This window comes from Ochotona curzoniae, unplaced genomic scaffold (assembly GCF_017591425.1).
Source record: "Ochotona curzoniae isolate NIBS_2020 unplaced genomic scaffold, NIBS_Ocur_1.0 contig_2688, whole genome shotgun sequence".
NCBI classification, from domain to species: domain Eukaryota; kingdom Metazoa; phylum Chordata; class Mammalia; order Lagomorpha; family Ochotonidae; genus Ochotona; species Ochotona curzoniae.
This window is the reverse complement of record NW_024465553.1, coordinates 17,359,195-17,379,254: the sequence shown is the minus strand read 5'-3', so window position 1 is coordinate 17,379,254 and position 20,060 is coordinate 17,359,195. Positions and strand designations below refer to the sequence as shown.

Here is a 20,060-nt window from a genome sequence, read left to right as displayed (position 1 = left end):
GTCTCCAGAGTCAGGCACGGAGAGAGGCTGGCCATGCATGGGGGCTGCCAGCTCTAGGCTCCACCCCATCCCCTCACTCCTGTGGCCTCCAGTTGGTCATGGCTGCCATTACCATTTTTTTGGAAAGGCATAGGCAGCCTAGAATGGGTGGAGATTGTTAGCTGTGCAGTCTGCTGGCTTTGGGGGAATATTAGTGCTCAGCTCCTTCAGCAAATCCCTGGTCTTCAGTCTCGCCCTGGTGGCATGTCTCATGAGAGGCTCAGTTAAGGCTGTGGAACATCAAAAGGAGGGACTTGGAGCAAGCATTTAGCCTGGCAGTTAGGAGGCCTGCCTCCCACACTGCAGTGGCTGGATTTGATTCCCAGCTCCACCACGGCTCCAGAGCTCCTAGGTGGCTCAGTCTCCTAGGTCCCCACCTCCCAATCAATCTGGATCACCACCCCCCCCCCCCAATCAGGATTGAGATCCCAGCCCCTGGCTCCCCGCTCAGCCCAGTGGGGACCCATTTGTAGGTTCGAGAGGCAGTGAGTGCTCCCTTGAGGGTCACAGGGTGGTAGAAGGGTCAGGCAAAGAGAAGCCTCTAGTCCTGGAGGAGCTGGCACAATGTCAAGCAAGCAGAGCAGTTGTCAAACTCACCCTACACGAGGAAGGCGCTTGCTATCACCCTGAGATTGTTTCAGAGAAATCCTGGCAAAGTTGCCACAAGGGCAGGAGCAACATTTCTAAGCTTTATTTATTTTGAAACAAATTTAGGGATCCAGACCAAGATGCCAGCTTTTCACTTAGGTAGATTAAAACATGAACACAGGGGCTCAGCATAGTAGCTCAGTGGCTAAAGTCTTTGTCTTGTACATGTCGGGTTCCCATACTGGTTCTAATTCCAGCAGTCCTGCTTCCCTTCCAGCTCCCTCCTGGACGGCCCAAAGCTTTTCACTGGCACACACATGAGAGACCTGAAGAGGCTCCTGGTTTCGGGTCAGCTTAGCTCCAGCCGTTGTAGTCACGTGGGGAGTGAATCAATGGATGGAAGATCTTCCTCTCTGTCTCTCTTCCTCTTTATATATCTGACTTTGCAATAAACATTTTTTTAAAAAATCTTTAAAAAAAAACCGTTAATAGACATAGAGCTACCAATTACTGTTATTTCATCAAAGAAAAGAGTTCAATGACAAAAAAAAAAAAAGCATTTGAATAAGTTTGGCTTTCTGCAAATTGCCACACACTGCCTTTATTATCTTCATTTTTGCACAGACCTTGAAAACTCCTTTGTAGATCAACACCAAGCCCCAGGGGAGCCACTGGATCCAGTGCTCCCCACTGAAGACTCCCTTTCAAACAATCTGGGAAGCAAAAACTATTCCTGCTCAAGCTGGCTGAGAGCTCAAGGCCCACATGAAGACCAGGAGCACGGAGTGGATCCCCAGGAATGCTATTCAGTGAGATGAGCTCGGTGTGCCCACATCCTGCCTTCCACATCAAGATTTCAAGTTGTGATGGGGAGACAGGTGGATGAGGAGCCCTCCATCCTCTCTATTTGTTCCCTTACGCAGCAAGTGTACTCGATCTAATTTGTAAATAGGGCTTTCAAATGCTGTATTATTTGAGAAGTACTAGTTGTAAAAGAAAAATTAAAAATAGCACTACAAGGTACATGGCATAGTTACCAATGGCATAGTCCTTGAGCCCTGAGCCAGTTGCTTTAGCTGCATCATCGTATCCACATAACTTCAGTGAATTGCAAAAAGCAAGTTGCAGAGTCATACAGATGGTATGCTTCTAGTTTTGTGTTTTAAGCCAAGCCTCTCTCCCCTGACACCTATAGATTTTTAAAAATATTTATTTGACAGAGAGAGACCTTCCATCCACTGGTTCACACCCTAAATTGCCACAACAGCTGGGCTTGCGTCAGACCGAAACAGGAAAACCAGGGACTGTATTTGGGTTGCCCATGTAAAAGGCAGGAGCCCAAGTATTTGGATTATCTTTTCATGTTTTCTCAGGCACATTAGCAGGAAGCTAGACCAGTAGCAAAGCAGTGGGGCTCAAACCAGCATGGCAATATGGGACGCTTGCAGCTGCTTAACCCCCTGCACTATCCCACAGCATCCTCAGATGTTCACACAGTTGTAAGAAAGTTCTGGAAGGATGTGTGAACAGGACCAGCTCCTTGGGAATGAAAGGACCTGTGCCCTCTAAGTGCCATTTTAAACTTTCTATATTTTTAGAACATGTTTACCAGCAGCGTGAATCATGCAGAATGCATATTTGTTCTGTCTTCAAAATACATCTCTAGTCTTCCCAGCACCTCCATTTTATAAATAAGGGAAGTAAGGCGCACGCACACACACACACACACACACACACGCCACCCAGTAAACGCTTGCAAATAACAAGAAACTAAGGAAGATCATGATGACAAACAGGTAAAGGAGTGCAAACGCAAGAAGCACCGTTATCTCACGTTAAGCCAGGGAAAGCTGTGGGCAGGAAGCAGCATCTGGACTGGGCTTTCAGGTTTGGATGAGGTTTAAACAGCCCACCGGGAGGAAGACATCACTGATAAGAGAAATGACCAGCAACACGGCCATGTTTAAGGAAGAACAAGGAACACAGTTTGAGCAAAGCACAGAGCGGAGGGGAGGGCAGGGAAGGATAAGGCTAGCACTCAGAGTGTGCCAGGTGGCAGGCATCCTGCTGAATGTTGTTAGGTGATATATCGTTGACTCAGCCAAACAACACTAGGATCAAAATCCCCTGCCTGGCCCCAACCACCTTAAACAAAGCACAAAGACCAATGACAAAATGGGAAAAATATGTGCAATTCTATCCTGGATGAAAAATGAATCTCTAGAATATCTAAAGAGTTCCTAGAAACAGAAAAGGCAGAGACCAACGGCCCAGAAAGAAAAATAAGCAGAGAATAGGAAACAGCAATTCACAGACAAAACCATCTGTCTTATAATAGAAAAATGTGCTCAAGCCCTTCTCCTTAAGCTTAGATGTGCTAATAAAAAAGACTCTTAGATTTTTTTTAATATATCAGATTAGCCAACATCCAAAACATGCATTTGGCGAGACAGTACAGAAACGCACTCTGGGATGTAAACAGATATAACCCTTAGGGAGAACAGTGTCTAGACAGGTAGGCCCGTATGACTCTCTGGTTCCACCTTCTCACAATGCTAGAACCTGCAGCTCCCTGTGTCTCCTGCTGTGTTAGGAGCCACTGCCGTCTTGCCCAGACTCCCTTTCTGACCCGTGCACCCCAACAGCTGCAGGTGCAGCAGCCAAAGGCTCACACGTGCACGGCTAAGTCTAAGATGGCTAAGTCTTGCACTTGAGTGATCGAAACCACCTGAGAAGCCCTGCCCACTACCATGTACATGAAGCCCATGACTGCCTGACGTGGGAGCTTAAAAGTCCATCCCCCAAGAAGGAGTCGGGTGGATGTTTGTCATGGTGGTTAGGATGCTACTGGAGACACACACATCCCATATTAGAGTGTCTGGGCTTGAGTACCAGCCCCACTTGAGTCCAGTTTCTGTTATCGCACAGCCTAAAAGGCAGCAGGTGAAGGCTTAAGTAGCTGGGTCTCTGCCACCCATAGAGGAGACCCAGACTGAGTTGCAAGCTCCTGGCTTCAGGCCATCCCAGCCCCAGGGCTGTTGCAATATTTGAGGAATGAACCAGAGGCTAGAATATGTCTTTCTTTGTCTCCCTGCCTTTTAACTATAAGCAAATAAAATATTAAAAAAGGAAAAAAAAATGTCCTGACTCCCTTGCCTCAAGATACTATGACTTCATAGGAGCCATCAAAATCAACTAAAGCTTGATTTATCTGCCACCATTCTTCTTTCCTAAAAGAAAATTCATGTGTTTACTTTGAAGGCAGAGTGACACACAGAGATAGATAGATCTTCCATCCACTGATTCACTCCCCAAATAGCAGCCAACATCTGGGGCTGAGGCTGGGCCAGCCTGAAGCCAGAAGTCAGAAATTCTATACAGGTCTCCCACATGGGTGGCAGGGGACCAAACTCTGGGGCTATCTTCCGCTGATTTCCCAAGTATATTAGGAAGGAGCTGGATCAGAAGTAGAGCATCGCTCTGATATGGGCTGCCAGCAGCACAAGAGGTAGCTTAACGTACTATGTCACAACTCGGATCCCTGTGCACATTGCACTTCAGCTTGGTCCCCCCTCAGCTCCTCCCCAATAAATCCCACACCCCCGAGTCCCACATCCAGGGGACCTGACAGCAGACACTTGCCAATGTCCAGAATGACACAGGAACAGGGTTATGCATAGTGGTACTAACTGGCATTTCTGCTGATGTTGAGAAGAGACATTCAGGTGTCCTCCAGAACAGGACTGGTTCAACCACCCAGGGTCAGGCAGTGCACAGCTGGAAGGGCGACAAGTGCCTGCCAGAAACGCCTCCCACATCCCCCTGCCCCTCCAGGCTGAAAAGCTGCTCCAGTTCTACTGCAAAGAACACGTCCAACAGCCACCCCACCCCCAATTCCCATCCACTGCCTGTTCTTGGACAAACGGGCCCAACCTTGGTTTTTTACATTTCCAAATGGCTAGGGGGAGGGGGAAGGGAATCGGCAGAATCATATTTCACGACATGAGAAAATGATATCAAATTCAAATTTGAATTTCCATAAATAAAGCCTAATTGGAGCCCAGCCACGCACATTGTCTGACTTCTCTGCTCTCCTGTGGCGTGGTTGAGTGCTTGCAGAAGCCACATGTCGTAGGAAGTCCCAAATATTTACTATCTGGCCTTTTATGGAAGAAGTTTGCTGACTGCAGGGTATATAACCTTTTGGGTAAAATACAGAATGGGAGTGTGCATGCTGCATTTCTTTGCATATTAAGCAAGCGACTTTGGAAGAGAGGCCTGGAAAATCAGAAACAGGGATCACCTATATGTGCTCAGGGGTGGAGGTGGCGGGGGGGCGGTGGGAGAAGTGGAGAAGGGGGCGGGGAATAAACCCAAGCCAGTGATCGCTAGTCTTTGCCAGCCTGGGCACTCTCTCATGTAGGCTTTTCCAAGCCCCAGGAGTTAGACACTCACGATGCCCATGCTCTAGAAGAGGAAATATAGGCAGGGCAGTCTGCACCCTGAGCGGAGGCCACAGTTCCCAACCAGGCACCTCTAGGCTAAGTCCACCCAACCATTCACCTCTGTGGCCATTTGAAAGGTGAGGGCACAGAGGCCAGGAAGGGATAAAAGAAAATTGGCTTGGGCCTCTAAGGAGGAGGGTCTGAGATCCAGGCTGTACCAAACGAGGGAAGGGCAGACTGCCACAGAGGACTGTCCAATTCACTCTTCTCCCACTCATGCAAGGAGCACATGCTGAGGGTCTAGCACGTGCCGTTGGGGTCTCACCTCCAATGAGGTTGATCAAGGGACCAGCACCCCAGCTAGCACAACGGGGCCCAGCAGGGAGCTGCATGTCAGCATTGAGACACCCATCCTTGGCCTTCACGCAGGACAAGGTGGTGAAGGCATCAGAGCTTTTCTGGGATTTTTGTCCTGAGGGTAGGCGGAACAGAGAAGGGAGGCTAGAGGCCGACTGGCAAGTGTAGGTCAAGGTCTAGGCTAGCAGGGATGGAGAACAGGATCAAGAGGGGAACAAGGACTCAGAGGAGATATAAGATACACAGACCCGAGTCATTCCCTGCTGTTGCTTAGGCCCACGGGAGGCGGGGAGTCCCAGGCTCCATTGGGGGTCCTGCTTTAGGACACACCTTGAGATGGGAACATTGGCAGGCTGGAATCAGGAGAGAGTGCTGGGGCTGTAGATTCCGCAGGGGGTGGGGGACTGGGACACAGGGCTTCTAAGCAGTGAGGAGGTAGCTGCAGAATTAACAGAAGTGAGAGTTCGTCACTGCTGGCCAGGGACATTAACTCTGCTCACACCTCCCAGCTTGGAAAAGGGACATCCTGTGAGCCAACAGAAGAGTCTCAGATTTTAAAGTTTGGCTCCCTTAAATCCTCCAGCCTTCGGCGCCTGCTACCACTTGCCTGCTAGCACATGCTGTAGCTAGTGAGCAAGCAGTGTGTGCATGGCAACGGGACCGCATGGCCACAGTCCTCCTGCTTTGCCCTTCTGTGGACATTGGTGTGTGTCTACTGCTAAACTGAGGGGCTTGCACACAGACCATCATCACCGTTCCTGCTAATAAAACCGTTGCCAGCCCTAATGGTGACAATTAATGATGGTTTGTGGTGTTGCTTAAGACCTGCAGATGTTCTGATGTCTAAACATTCTGAGAGATGAAAGAGAGGGAGAGGCTGTGCAGGCCTCTGGAAGAAAGACAAGGAGAGAGCCCAAGAGTTGGAGTCCTTCCAGAACCCTCTCTACTTCTGGTCAAAAGCAGAGGGGCCACTCTTCCTGTAACTGCAGGCAATGCCCGGCACCCCCTTGGGTTCAGTTTCCCCAAGGACTCAGGTGCTGGCAAGGGCCCTGCAGAGCTCTGCACCTGCAGCAGAGTCCAGCAGTCCTCCTGGAGGCACCATGGTCAAGGGGCAGTGTCTGGGGAAGGCCAGCACCATCTGCTGCCTGACACACCTGCTGCAGACACTGTCGACACTGGCATCCTCTCTCCTTGGTGCTCAAGCTGCATGGGCAGAGTCTGCCGTCTCCAGGGTGCCCAATCTGCTCAAGTTCCCCTACTTGGGTTCTGGGAGTCATACCCACTCTGGGCCTCCAACTCTCTCTGTGGCCACAGCCAAACAGGGCTGAAAGGACTTGGACAGCTATAGCACACAGTACCGGGGCATCCCTGCCAGGTCAGGATGGAGGAGAGAGTGGTACCTTGGAAGCCTTGCCTGCTCACAGTTATATACCCTGCTTTGCTGCTTCCCAGCCAGTTCTGCAGAGAACAGAGCAGAATCCCAGCAGGTAGGAGGCTGGGGGCCCTGGGTGGGGATGCTCAGCCTCTGCCTAGGAGCCTGTGTCCTGTCCCCACAGCAGCCTGAAGCAGGTGTCATCTTCATTTGCAAAGGGCCTGGAGACTGCCACCAGTCTCGTCTGCTCTGCCACCCCCTCCCATCCAGACTCCAAGAACTCGGGGCTCCGGGAACACCTGTCCCATTGACAGCAGAGCCATGCAACCAGAAGGTGCCAGGCTTCTTCCAGCAGGCATGGCCCTGGGCCAGAGGGTGGGGGCAGTTGTTCCAGGCATTGTGAGCTGCAGGAAGGTGGTGGGGGAGGCCCAAGAGAATCCAGAGCACAAAGAGACAAATGGGGACATGCACCCACAGCGGTGGTCAGGGGGACAGGCAGCCCATCTGGACCCATGCGAAACAGCAGGGGCCAAGGACGATACACAGCACCAGGTACAATGGTGCTTCATCCATGTGCCCTTAGTTGATCATCACTGAAGATAGGAAATAGGCATTGCAACCTCCAGGTGACAGCTGGGGCACAGAGACATGATGTGACTTTCCTGAGGTCACACAGCCAGGGGCTGACAGATCTGAAACTCAAAAAGACAAGAATTCTGCAGATACGCTGGCTGTAGTGCTCACATTCTAAAGCTCTCCTCAGCAGCCTGGCCCGAGAGCTACCCTCTGTACTGGAGAAGGTCGAGGTTCAGAGCCTCAGCATGTGGGCCTTGCAATTGCAAGGGTTTATTTCTTTATTTCTACTGAGGAAAGAGCAAGGGCAGAAAATGACTGCTTAAGAAGGGAGAGTCTTGGACAATCCCTCCCTGGAGACCTCAGACCTGCCCCCGTGATCTGCACGGCTCAGAGCCACTCTTCACTCCCTGGCTCCCAGCACCAAGCTGCTCTGGCTGCTGGCACCCGCCATGGGGCTGGATCTGAGCCTTGGACGCAAGGCAGGAGTCCAAGTCATCCAGTAGTCCCTGTGCTGGGAGGCAGGGAGGGAAGTCTGCATGGCCCACCCGCCGCAGGGGCTGTTTCCACTCTGAGAATCCCTTCTGAACCCTGCCTAGTCCGCAGAAGACATGCAAAACACACAACTGAGTGGCTGGCGGGGATGGCAGGAGATGGCAGCCACCTTGGAGAGTGCTTCTTCCTAGGGTTTACAGCTCCTGCTCCAGAAGCTGAGGGCAGCACACACCCTCTTTGCCTGGGGAGCGTGGGAATGCTGAACTGCAGGAAACCAGGTGTGTGCAGGCAAGCTGGACCATCTCTGGCCACTGAATCGAGGTCATTCCTCCTCGTCCCACAATCATGGGTGCAGAGAGCCCACCTGTATGACATTTGCCCGGTGGTGACATCTTCTTGGGGTGACTATTATTTCCAGGGGGTGCCTGGGACATAAATCTGGGATCGTAAATCTTCCCCCTCCCCTGCAAAAGACCAAACTCAATTACACTTGCTGAATACAGTGAGCACCACCAGGGAGCAAACACATGGTAGTGTTTCATAAAGTTCATAGAAAACAGAATTAAATAACAAGTTTATCTTGGTGCAAAAGAAACTGAACTCACTGCCAAGGTTTGTTATTTTTTCCCCCCAGGAAGCTTTTGAAGACTCTCCCCTACACCTGACCTTACAGAAGCCCCTCTCTAAGCCAAGAAACAGGCTTCTTTACACTACCATGCTTGGTAAGATGGGCTCAGGATGGAGAGGGGAAGGAGCTGCTCCAAGTTCAAAGCTGGACTGGGCTCATGAATGGCCAGACCCAGTGTTCTAAATCTTGCCCTGCCCCTCCCACACCTGCAGCAGAATCTATGAAACTGTCCACACCAGGCAGACGAAAGTGTCTGGAGAGCCGAAGCCCTTAGAAGCCAAATCAAGGGGACAACTTTCTTTCATTTGTCCATTATGATCCTTAAAAAAAAAAAAAGAAGAAGAAGAAGAAGCCAAATCAGCCAGGTGGATTCTAAGAAGCTTGACAATGGTCCTGTATGTGGTCTTTTCATCTCCACCAACTTGGCCAAGAGGTACAAGCCTCCTAAACCTTTGGGCTCTCTCCACCTGCCGTGATGCACCCTCCCACAGGTGCACATTTGGCCAACCCAGGCCTGTGACTTTAGTCATGGCTCCTCACTCCCAAGGCCCTTCCAGAACAGCCTACTGCAGCAGGCCCTGGGACAAGGACTGCCTCCAGGGGGAAAGGGTTGAAGGAGGTGATGGCTAAAGCCCTGGCAGCCTGCAGCTGGCCTGCCCTGCCTGCGGTTGCGGGGGCTAGAAATGCATGCAGGACCATAAACCATGACTGTGACCTGAGTCGCCAACACAGCCCAACCCCACCACTCTGCCAAGAGCGCAACACCTGCCACGGTATCTCCGGTTTCCTGCTTTGCTGTGTCCTTTACACCTGTGACCTCATGTGGTTGTTCTGCAGAAGACAAAAATGGAAGCATGGGGAAGCTATGGCCCTGCCCCAGGTCATGTCCAGCAGGTCTGGGCTCTTTTTCCTCACCACCCCCGCCGTCCCAGCTGACTATTCAACCTCTGGCTGGCTATGACAGGAACCTCACCAGGGATTGAAATACCCTTGAGTACTCTGGGCAAAAGCTCAGAACTTTGAGTGGCCACTTTTGCTCAGGGAAGTTTTAAGAGTGGGTGCCAGCCACTGACAAGTGCCAGAGAAGTGCCACTCACAGAAGACCTAAAAGGTGCCAGACGCATTGATACATATCCAAATAGGAATCCTCTCAACAACTCTAGAAGGAATTGGTGATTCCCATTCTATTGATGAGAATACTGAGGTTCAGGAAGTCACCTGTTCCAGGGAGCATAACCAGTAATAGGCAGAACAGAGATTTACTCTCAAGGCTTATTCTATGGCAGGACATAAATTATTTCACAGTTTCATCCTCACATGTGATCTGTGCCCTGGGGCCTCAGCCCAGCAATATGGAATTCACACGTCTGCCACTCCAGAAGGAGAGAATGGCCAGGCTGGGGTACACCTCCACCCGCCACAGAGCACACATGGGCATGCGCGTTAGGCGGTGGTCAGGAGCAGAGGCTCGGGGAGGATAACGAAGCGTGGGCAAACTGGCTGGACACAGAAATGTGGTTACCCGGAGGGCTTGATGGGTAATCTCTGTTTTGCAAGGGCCAGGGATTTTTCTCTTCAAAAAAGCACTCGACTTGCTTGAATTTTAGACCTTTCACAAATATTTTTTTAGGAGGAATAAGAAAGCGACCATGAGAGGAAGGGAAAAAAATATCACAGCATGCCTGTTAGAGCCACTCACTTCCACAATGAATCACGACACCAAACCACAACTATGTGGCCCACAAGAGGGCTGTGTGCGCTCGCCTTTCCTGCTTGGGAACCATTTAGTGATTTCACTCTGTCATCCGCAAACAGGAACAGACACATGGCCGCACCCTGCTGGGACCCACCACGAGGTCATCAGATGGCTTTGAACTTCTTCCCTTTTCCTTTACTTCCTAATCCTTTTCTGGAAAAAATGATCCTGTGAGGCTTAAATCTCTAGCTCCTGAGAGGTGAGGTGTGTGTGTGTGTGTGTGTGTGTGTGTGTGTGTGTGTGTGTGTGTGTCTGTGTCTGTGTGTGTACACGCCCCGTGGCAGGGGCACAGGAGGTAAAGAGGTGGCACTGATCCAGTTAGCACCACACATGGAAATACATGTTTATTTCAGTCTCTCTCTTTCTTTTTTAAATTATTGTGACCCTATTGTCTCTCCTCTGCTAAAGGGATGCTCCCCTATTCACAGGGCCTTTTCTGGTGGTGCCAAGTTTTCTAGTGGATGGCCAATTTACAGCAGGAGTGCCTGCACAGCCTGGTGGGCCGGAAGCCAGAAGCTCCTTTCCGTGTACGACAAGCAACAACAAACCCACATGGATGTGAGCAACTTGAGGAGATTTCAGGGGCCAGCACACTAGTGCAGCAGACTAATCCTTCACCTGCAGTGCCAGCATCTCATATAGGCACTGCTTCATGTCCCAGGTACTCTACTTCTAATCCAGTTCCCTGCCTATGGCTTGGAAAAGCAGCAGAGAACAGCCCAAGTGCTTGGACCCCTGCACCCAAGTGGGAGACCTGGAAGAGGCTCCAGGCTTCTCGCTTTGGGTCAGCCCAGCTCTGGCCATTGTGGCCATCTGGAGAATGAACCAGTGGAGAGAAAACTCTCTTTCTGTAACCTTGACTTTCAAGCAAGACAAATAAATCTTAAAAACAAACAAAATTCACAGGATCTAAAGAATCTCCACTAGGACTTCTGAGGCATGTTCACTCCACAACTTCTGTCTCTCTCTCCCCTTTCTCATACACACACACACACACAGAGTTCTGCAATAGTAGCCTGGTCTCTCCTTCCAGTCTTTCCTTACCTCGTGGCTTCCTCACCTTTGACTTATGAATAAAAGTCCTATGTAGGATTCATGTCAGGCCACTGCTGGGAGGACTCAGAGTGTTGTCCCTGCCTTCCTCGGGCCAATTGCCGGAAGCTGCCCACCCTGCCATTCTATACGGCTGTGAATGGGGCTGCCCCAGGCTTTCATTGTGTCTCTGCAAAGACACTGGGACAGGGGAGGGGTTGACAAGTGGATCCTGTGCAGAGTTTGGCCATGCAGCGCGCTCCTGCACTTGGCCTTGTTCCCCCAACCTAAAGCTGACTCAGCATCTGGGAGCACAGCAAACGAAGCTGGATACAAGTAAGTTTGAATTGTCCTCTCTCGGCTCATGGGGCCACCGTGGGGTGCAGAAGGCACTAAAGGCCTTCCACTTGTCCCTAGAACCCTATCCAACCCTCTGAAGCCCAGTCTGGGCCCTGTGTGGCTCCTACACTCTGCTCTGGCCGTTCTCCAGGCTAGCTCAGCCAATGGGGAGTCCCAGCAAGAGGCAGTAGGTAGGAGAGTGGGGACAGGCAGACCAATCTCCCTGTGGAGGGCCCTGCAGGTAGCTGTGTTCCTCTGACATAGCGCACAGCCTTGCCAGCACCCTTGCCCCATGGCTGTGGCTAGTCTGGGTCCCAGAAACTCCTGGTCCCTGGCCTCTTTGGGCCCAGAGGATTCCCCTGGGGTGCTCAACCCTGTGTTGGCTCCATCTAAACTTGTAAGTGGACTCTGTATTCTACAGTCTCAAACTAGTGTCCCAGCCCCTTGCCACTGGAACTCTGACTGATCCAGACAAGAAGAGTATCAGGTATCAAGGTGGGCAATTGGCACAGAGGTTAAGATGTCACTTCAGATGTCCACATCTCATACCAGAGTGCTTGGACTCAAGTCAAAGCTCTGCTTCCAACCCCGCTTCCTGCTGATGCACTCCCCAGGAGGCAGCGGGTGCTGATTGCCATTCATGGAAAAAAACAGATGAAGCTCCTGGGACCCGATTTCAACATGGCCCAGGCCTGGCTGTTGCAGGCATTTGTGAAGTGAACCAGCAGATCGAAGATCTCTGTCTCTGTATGTCTTTCTGTCTTTCAAATAATTAAGAAAATAAATTTTTATGAATCAGCATTGTGACACAGCACAGAAAGCAGCCATTTGTGACACGACATCCCATATAGAAGCTGGTTCAAGTTTGGCTCCTCCACTTCCAATCCAGCTCCCTGCTCATGTACCTGGGAAAGCAAGGGAAGATGGCTCAAGTCCTTGGTCCCTGTACCCATAAGGGAGCTCCAGAAAGAACTCCTGGCCCTTGGCTCCTAGCTTTAGACTGGCTCAGTTCTGGCCATTGTGGGCGTTTGTGCAGTGAATCAGCAGATGGAAATAGAAGATTTCTCTGTCTCTCCCTCTCTCTTTGTAAACTCTGCCTTTCCAATAAATACATAAATCTTAAAAAAAATTAGTCATCCAGGACAGAGCCCTAAAGTATGTGACTCAGCCTCATCTTCACATAGCTGATTTTCTTCTGATCACAACCCTATGCCGCCAGTATTAGCATTAGCATCACTTCACATATAAAGGGCTGGAGAGCAGCAGGCTAGCTGGATGGGAGGCCTGTGCAGCTCACAAGTTAGCTGCACTACTAACTCCACTGGGATGTCCCCAGCACTGAGTCACACGCAGCCCATAAAACGCCAGCTCACTCATGAAAGGGCCCACCAGTGGCAGATCCAACCAGCAACCGCAGTGGACTCCAAAACACCCATAGTCCTCCCTTCCCCTGGAGCATAACCCCAGCTCAGCCCAACCACAATCCCAAGGCTCTAAAACCTCACCCTCATGTCTCATTCAGCTCTACCTCAAATCTCACCCTAACCACAGAGTATGACCACCCTAACCAGACACCCACCCTCGGAGCTAGAATTCTGGACACACCACTAACACTGTGGTGAGGATCGGGGATATCCCGGCTCTGCTGCCCTGGGCAGCAGGTGCAGTACGCCAGACCAGTCCACTTCCACCCCATTTGGTGGATGTAACACCTGCGCCCAGTCAACCATTGAGGCTTTTATGCAATACCCACTTCCTACTTGTCCCTGAGCCAGTGACCAGGATGTGGAGACTAACTAGGACAGGAGGGGAAGGCAAAGTCAGCACACATCTAGCCCAGGGCCTGCGGCACGCTGTCCACAGGACACAGTACCTTTGATGACAGAGCAAGAGAATCAGAACAGAGCCTGCTGTCCCCCAGAGGCAGGCTGTGAGTATAGCAGAGACCAGCAAAGGAGCTGGGCCAGGAAGGGAGGGGGTGCTCACAACCCCAGCTCCTGGAAAAAGGGGTACTGCAGGTCTTCTGAGATGTGGGGGAGAACAGGGATAAGTGGAAGCAGGAAGTAGCTGCCAGCTGCCATTGTCCCAGCCTGCCACTGCTGCTGCTGCTGGTGCAGGGATCCAGCGTTAATGCTGTTCTGAGAGGCCTGAGTTCAGTACTTCCCTACCCCAGGGTAGCTGCAGAGTGTGGGGGCAGAAGGCAGAGGCGGAAGCACATGGGAAGAGGAAGGTACAAGGAGGCTTCCCCACCCCCATAGCCTCTCCTCGGGGGCCTAAGTCTAGGGTCAAAGCACAGCCAGATTGCACACTGTGCCCACAAAAGTCTTTTTGTAATTCACCCACAAGCTCACTAGATGACTAGCCTCAGCCCTGCCTAGGAACTGGACGCCTTGTGCTTCAGGTATGTGTGTGGGTGGGAGATGCACATCAATATTACAAAGCCTAAATGTCCATGCTCCTCACAGCAGAGGCACCCAGAAGGAGTCTCAGTAAGCTAAACCCTATGATAAAAGACAGTCTTGAAGCCACATGCCTTGTGGAAGAAATGAGGCATCTCTCTGTCTCTCTGTAGCAAAGAAGCCAAGTCTAGCGTCGCCACTTGCAGTTGCACAGGCTGTGGACCGCACAACTCTCAGTATAACTATCCTAGAAACTGCAACATGAAGGACGGGCCCTGGCACAGTGTCCAGCAGCTGTAAGATTCAGGACCTCACAATCTGCCTCTCTCTCCCCACCGAGCCCAGCTAAAACAGAGTGCTTCTGACCAGCCCAGCCCAGCCACACCAAGCAGTCTCTGCCAAGCAGACAGAGCTGAATTCAGTCAAAGAACTCTCTAGAAACCTTCATGTGGCACAGATGTACTTCCAGAACGCCTCCCTGGTGAGCAGTAGGGACAGAGGCATGGACAGTAAAGGTCAAGGTCTTTGCTCTTCTCCCCAAGCGGTAGCTGGGCGTCTGCAGCTTCAGACTTGGGAGAATTGAACCTTTGCCACTTTTCTGGCTGGAAGTCTACAGCAAGCATCTGCCTCCTCTGAGTCACAGCCGCCAGCAGGGAGTGCTGGGGGGCCGGCTGAAGGTCAGCTCGGAGTGGACTGAGAGCAGCCTTGCTTCAGGTGACAGAACGGAGGACACCTGGGGAAGGAATGTCCACTTGGCAGGTCCCCACTTCCCAAGAGCCCGCTGCAAGCTGGGGGCCCTGGATAGGTTGGTGACCACAGCAAACATGCCCGCCCTGGAGGAGCGCTCAGAAACAGGGGGTGGGGAAACAGACACAAAACAAACAAAATAGATCGACACATTATCTGCTGTGTAGGAAGCAGCAAATATAAAAGGCAAACCAGATGAAAGCACTCCTAAGTTGAGGCTGACAATATCCAGTAATGGGGATATTGGAAACAGGAGTTCTCTCCATTCTGGGAGGATGCCAGGTCTGGGGTCCTTTTGGACAGCTGCCCCAGCGGTGCACTGCATAACATCTGGTCTCCTTGTGGCAGAGATTACCTCAGCAAGGATGGCCCTGGTGTTGTATCCGGCAGTGAAGGCTAGCCCTCACATTAGAGAGCCGTTCGAGGCAGGCCTCAGGCAGAAGCTTACTTCCCAGTCACTGGAAACAGCAAAAGCATTGGTGAGCACTCCAACCAGGGCCAGCCTTGGGAAGGGGAGGAGCTTAACACTCTAATAAGGAAGGGGGTCTCCTGGCTCAAAGGAGCAAGCAGAAGGATGTCCAGCGCTGGGGAAGGAGTCTAGGTGAGGGCTGGAGCAGCAGCTGAGCACAGGGGGCCAGCACAAGCTTCCAGGTGGCACAGAGGCAGCAATTCCTGGGTGCCCCTTGTGGGCACACAAGCTGGCTGTCAACCTTTGCCTTCTTTCAGCTTCCCTATCTGTAAGCCTGGAGAACATAGAAGAGGAAAGTGCATCCTGGCAGATGGGGTACCCTACTCTGATTTGACACAAGCGCAGAGCAAATAGCTAGAGATTTACAGGACCTGGTCCGTCTGTGGGACAGATGCCCATCCACTGCTCTCCTTGCAGGATTTGGAATTCTCTCAAAAACACCCCCTGAGGCAGGCACGGACCTGGAGTTTGGGGGCTAAAGTGGCTGTGGGGTTCGCTAGTGAGGACACCAAGGTTTCAGTCCTACCCAATGCCAAAGGCCTGTGTACACAGAGCCACCTCCTCCTGGCACCCCTTTGTTATCCCCTCCTCCATCAACCAGACCTCCATGCTTGGGACAGCCAGGAAACACAGGGCCTCCTTCCTGCCAATCAGGACTGAGTTCCCCACCAGGGCTCGCAGCATCATCAGGACAACTGTCCATGGCAGGTCCCCAGGGAGCCTTGGCCCTGATGTCCCTGCCCTGAAGGCTCTGTGTTAGAGGGAAGAGAAAACAGACAAGGAGCCAGGCTAATTGGCCACATGCAGTGTGGTTTCCAGCTGCCCTCTCTCCAGTATCCAAGTAACCCTTTCCCATTTCTGTAAAATATTCGCTATTCTTGTCATGAACCAATCTTGAAATAGGGGGCGGGGAGACCAGCGATGGAACACTGGCATCCCACGTGAGCACCAGTTTGAGTCCTAGCTGCTCTGCTAGGACAATCCAACTTCCTGCTCATGCACCCAGGATGGGCAATAGGTGTAGTCCAAGTGGCTGGACCCTGCACCCACGTGGGAGACCCAGACGGAGTTGAGGTACCTGTCTTTGGCCTGGCCCAGCCCTGACCCTCTTGGCCTTTTGGAGAGTGAACCAGTGATGGAAAACTTGTCTCTGTCTCTTCCCCCTCTCCTCTCCTCTCTGCCGTTCACATAAAGAAATTATTTATTATTTTTTTAAATTAGGGTCTTAGATTATCTAGGTGGACTTGGTATCAACTCAGGGACCCTTAAAAGTGAAAGAGGGAGTAAAGAGAGCCACGGGGAGAGCCAGCAAAGAGGGAGGCAGAGGGGGAGACAGACTGTGCAGGAGGCACCTGTTGAGGCCAGCACTGAAGATGCAGTGAGGCGGCAACCAGTTGAGGGATGGGGCTGGCTTTTTGAGGCTAGGAAGGACCCTCAAAGGGCCATTCAGGTGGGAAGCAGGGACCTGAGACCCACAGTGATAAGGAACTGAACACTGCCAGGTCTTGGGGCAAGTCAGGGAGCAGCACACTGGCCTGGGCCTCCAGCATTACAGGCTCTGGGTACAACCAGCTGAGGCCCTTGCTGGTAAGAAACCAGGCCCGTCTGCACCTTTGTTTCATGGTATTTTCCTATGGCAGACAGAAAGTGAGACTGGCAGATGGATGATAAAGATAGGGTAAGCAGAAAGGGAGGAGGGGGCCCAGTTCCCCAGGACACCTCCCCATCCTTCCCTCTGTCCAGGTCCCTCATCTCCCCATGGGTTGACTGAGCCTGCCATGATGTCCCCAGATCCCCAGACCTGGCCTAAGGAGCAACCGAGCAGAGGTCACCCAGCCCTCCCTACACGTCCCTGCAAGCCCCTTTCCCAGAGAGCAGATGACCACATGTGAGGCCTGGGGATATAGCTGCTCCCACATTAATCAGTTCCCGTGGGATCTGATACTCACATACACATGGAGCTGGTTGTAGGAACTGCCTTCTTAGAGCCACTATACACACACACACACACACACACACACACACACACACACACACACACACACACAAATCTCTCTTTGCCCCTACATCCCCTCCTCCTGGCCTAAATCCCAGCTTTCCAAAAATTCACTGATTCCAGTTCCTAGAAGCAGCCCTCTCCCCATCTCCGAGGTCTTTCCTTCCCCGGTGGCCTTTCTTGCTGCCTGGCCTCTGGGAGGAAGCCCAGGTGACCACTCAGGGGAGTCTCCAGGCACCTGGCAGCCATCCCCAGCTGCCACTGGACAATGTCACTCTGATATCTCATCTGCTGCCTGTTTCCCCACGGGTTTGTCCTTCCCTTGGGGACACAAGTGACCCGGCCTCTGCCTGCTTTGGCCACCATCCCCCAGTTGCACACGGTCTCCCGGCTCCCTCTCCTCCAAGAATGCCCTGAGCATAAGGCCCTCCTCCAATGCTCTCTGGACACACTGGGCAGGTCCAAGTTGCTCTTGGAACAGAGGCCAGCGACAGCCTGGGAAAACTGGCCAAGCTCACAGGAAATGTCTGACACCACCAGGCAAGTGAGATTTGGCCTCCCAAAGTAAAACACAGCTGGGCCGACAGCTGGGCGCTTGAACTTTCCTGGATACTATGGCACCAAGGCCCTGGGGCAGAGGGAAAAAGATCTGACCAGGTTGGAGACTGCCGCTCATTAAGGACATCACAGTAGCCCCCAACGAGGGAGCCTGTGACAGGCAAGGAAGACAGCCACCCAGGACCTTGACCCTCTCTTGACCCTTGCACACAGGACACCCATCCCAAGGGGTGGAAGTCCCATGACGTGCATCTGCATTCATCATCCATTGTGCTTCCATGTGCTTACAGTGTGCTCAGTACACAGATACCATCATGGCTTTGGCTCCCAGGGAGCTCCTGGGAGAGTGAATGTATGACCACCCTTGCCTAGGAAGCTCAAGCCCTTCTCCCACTCTTGGCTCCAGGTACAGGACAAGGGTCCCATGCCGAGTGGGCCCTTTGGCTAGCTCAGCTTTGGGGTTTGACCAAGCACTGGAAATGAGGCAGACAACTTGGCCCTTCATAAAAGCTTAGGAGTGGAGAACCCCTTGTGCAGGTTGCATTGTCCCCTTCTAGGGCACAGGCACCACAGTGGTATTGGAAGTGCAGCACCCAGTCCTTAACAGGTCATGCCAGTAAGTAGAAACTTCAAGGGTCCGGCAAGTGGGAGGCTTGGAAGGCAGCAGCAGGGGCCAGGCCTGCAGGATGTAGAGGAGTAAACTGGGTTGGGAGATGGAGCAGGTCCCCTCCGAGGGCTCTGAGTGAGGGAGAAGGGGCAAAGCAGCCTCTAACAGGCATCAGTACCTGCCACAGGCACGGGCACGAGACCAGCAATGCCCGGCTGGAAGGAGTCAGCAGCCACTTGGCCTGTAGCTAGGCCTCAAGCTGGTGCCTTCAGATGCTCCTCCAGGTGCCTCCACACCAGCCCCAGCCACCCTGCACCTGCGGCCAGGACCAATCCTGAATGAGGCTCCAGCCCTTCCTCCCCCATGCTCCAGCCAATCCTGGGCTTCGTGTTATCCACCTGGCCCCGGCACAGCCTGCTAAGGCCTCACCTTCAAGCCTTGACTTTCCCAGCTTTGTATTTACCTCAACCTAGGCTCTTCCTGTTCTGGCTGGCTTTGGGGTCTTTGGAACCCGACTTACCCAAGACCCAGGTCTGTCTGGCTCTGGCTTTCTGAGCTGCTGGCTCCCTCTCCCTGCGACTCAAGGACTGGCTCCTGGCCCTTCTCACTGCGGCAGCTGACCTCCTGCCTGGCTCTCCTGGCCTCCTCTAAGACAGCAAGTCCTTTTTCCCCTTAGTTCAGCAAGACGTGGCTGCAACATTTCAGAGAGAGAGACTCCGAAGTAGCAAGGTTTTGGAAAAATGGACATGAAAAACCAATAGCAAAACACAGCCCCTAGAAGTGGACTGCTTTGCAGAGTTCAGATTTCCTGTCCTGGACTGGAAGAAGTCTGGCCAGATTGGCTGGCGGGCAGGCACTGGCAAATCTTGCCCGTCTGCTTGCCCCTGGTTGCTCCTTTTCCTCTCTTCCTGCTCCCATATGCTTCCTCAGGTTCCTGCTAATGGGACAGGCTGGGTGATGAAGGAACAGAAGGGTTCTTTTCTGGTACAGGAGTGTCCCAAGGCCACAGGCAGGATAAAGCAGGAGTTTGCATCAGAGACAGCTGACACTGCGCCAGGCACTGTTCTAGTACTTTCCTTACATAGATTCATCTAATCATAATAATGCCATTACTCAGCTCCTAGCTTTATCCCCTCTAACTAGTAAGAAAGGAACTTGTCCAGGGTCTGATGCAATGGCTCAATGACTAAAACTGCACCTTCCAAGCACCGGGATCCTGTATGAGTACCAGTTCATGTTCCAGCTGCTCTGCCTCCCTTCCAGCTCCCTGCTTGTGTGTGGCCTGAAAAAGCAGTAGAGAATGGCCTCGGGCACTTGCACCCATGTCGGAGACTCAGAAGAAGCTCCTGGCTCCTGGCTTCAAAGTGGCTCAGCTCTGGCTGTTGCAGCCATTTGAGGAGTGAACCAGTGGATGGAAGATCTTTATTTCTCCTTCCTTCCATAAATCTCATCTGTCTTTCCAATAAAAATAAAATAAATCTTAACAGGAAGGAAAGAACGAAGGAAGGAGGGAAAAGAGGAAGGGAAGGAGAGAGGACAGGAAGGAGGGAGGGAAGGGGGGAGGGAGGGAAGGAGGGAGGGAGGAAGGAAGAAAGAGGAAAGAAACTTGTCAAAGGCCATCCACCCAGGGAGTGGCAAGGTCAGTGTGCAAAACGAGAGA

General features: G+C 52.2%; 1 protein-coding gene across 1 annotated transcript in view; it reads right to left on the bottom strand.

The window, feature by feature from the left end:
- LTBP2 (latent transforming growth factor beta binding protein 2) overlaps positions 1-20,060 on the bottom strand; it is a 76,883-nt gene that overhangs the window by 38,106 nt on the left and 18,717 nt on the right. The gene's annotated exons all lie outside the window — the stretch shown is intronic.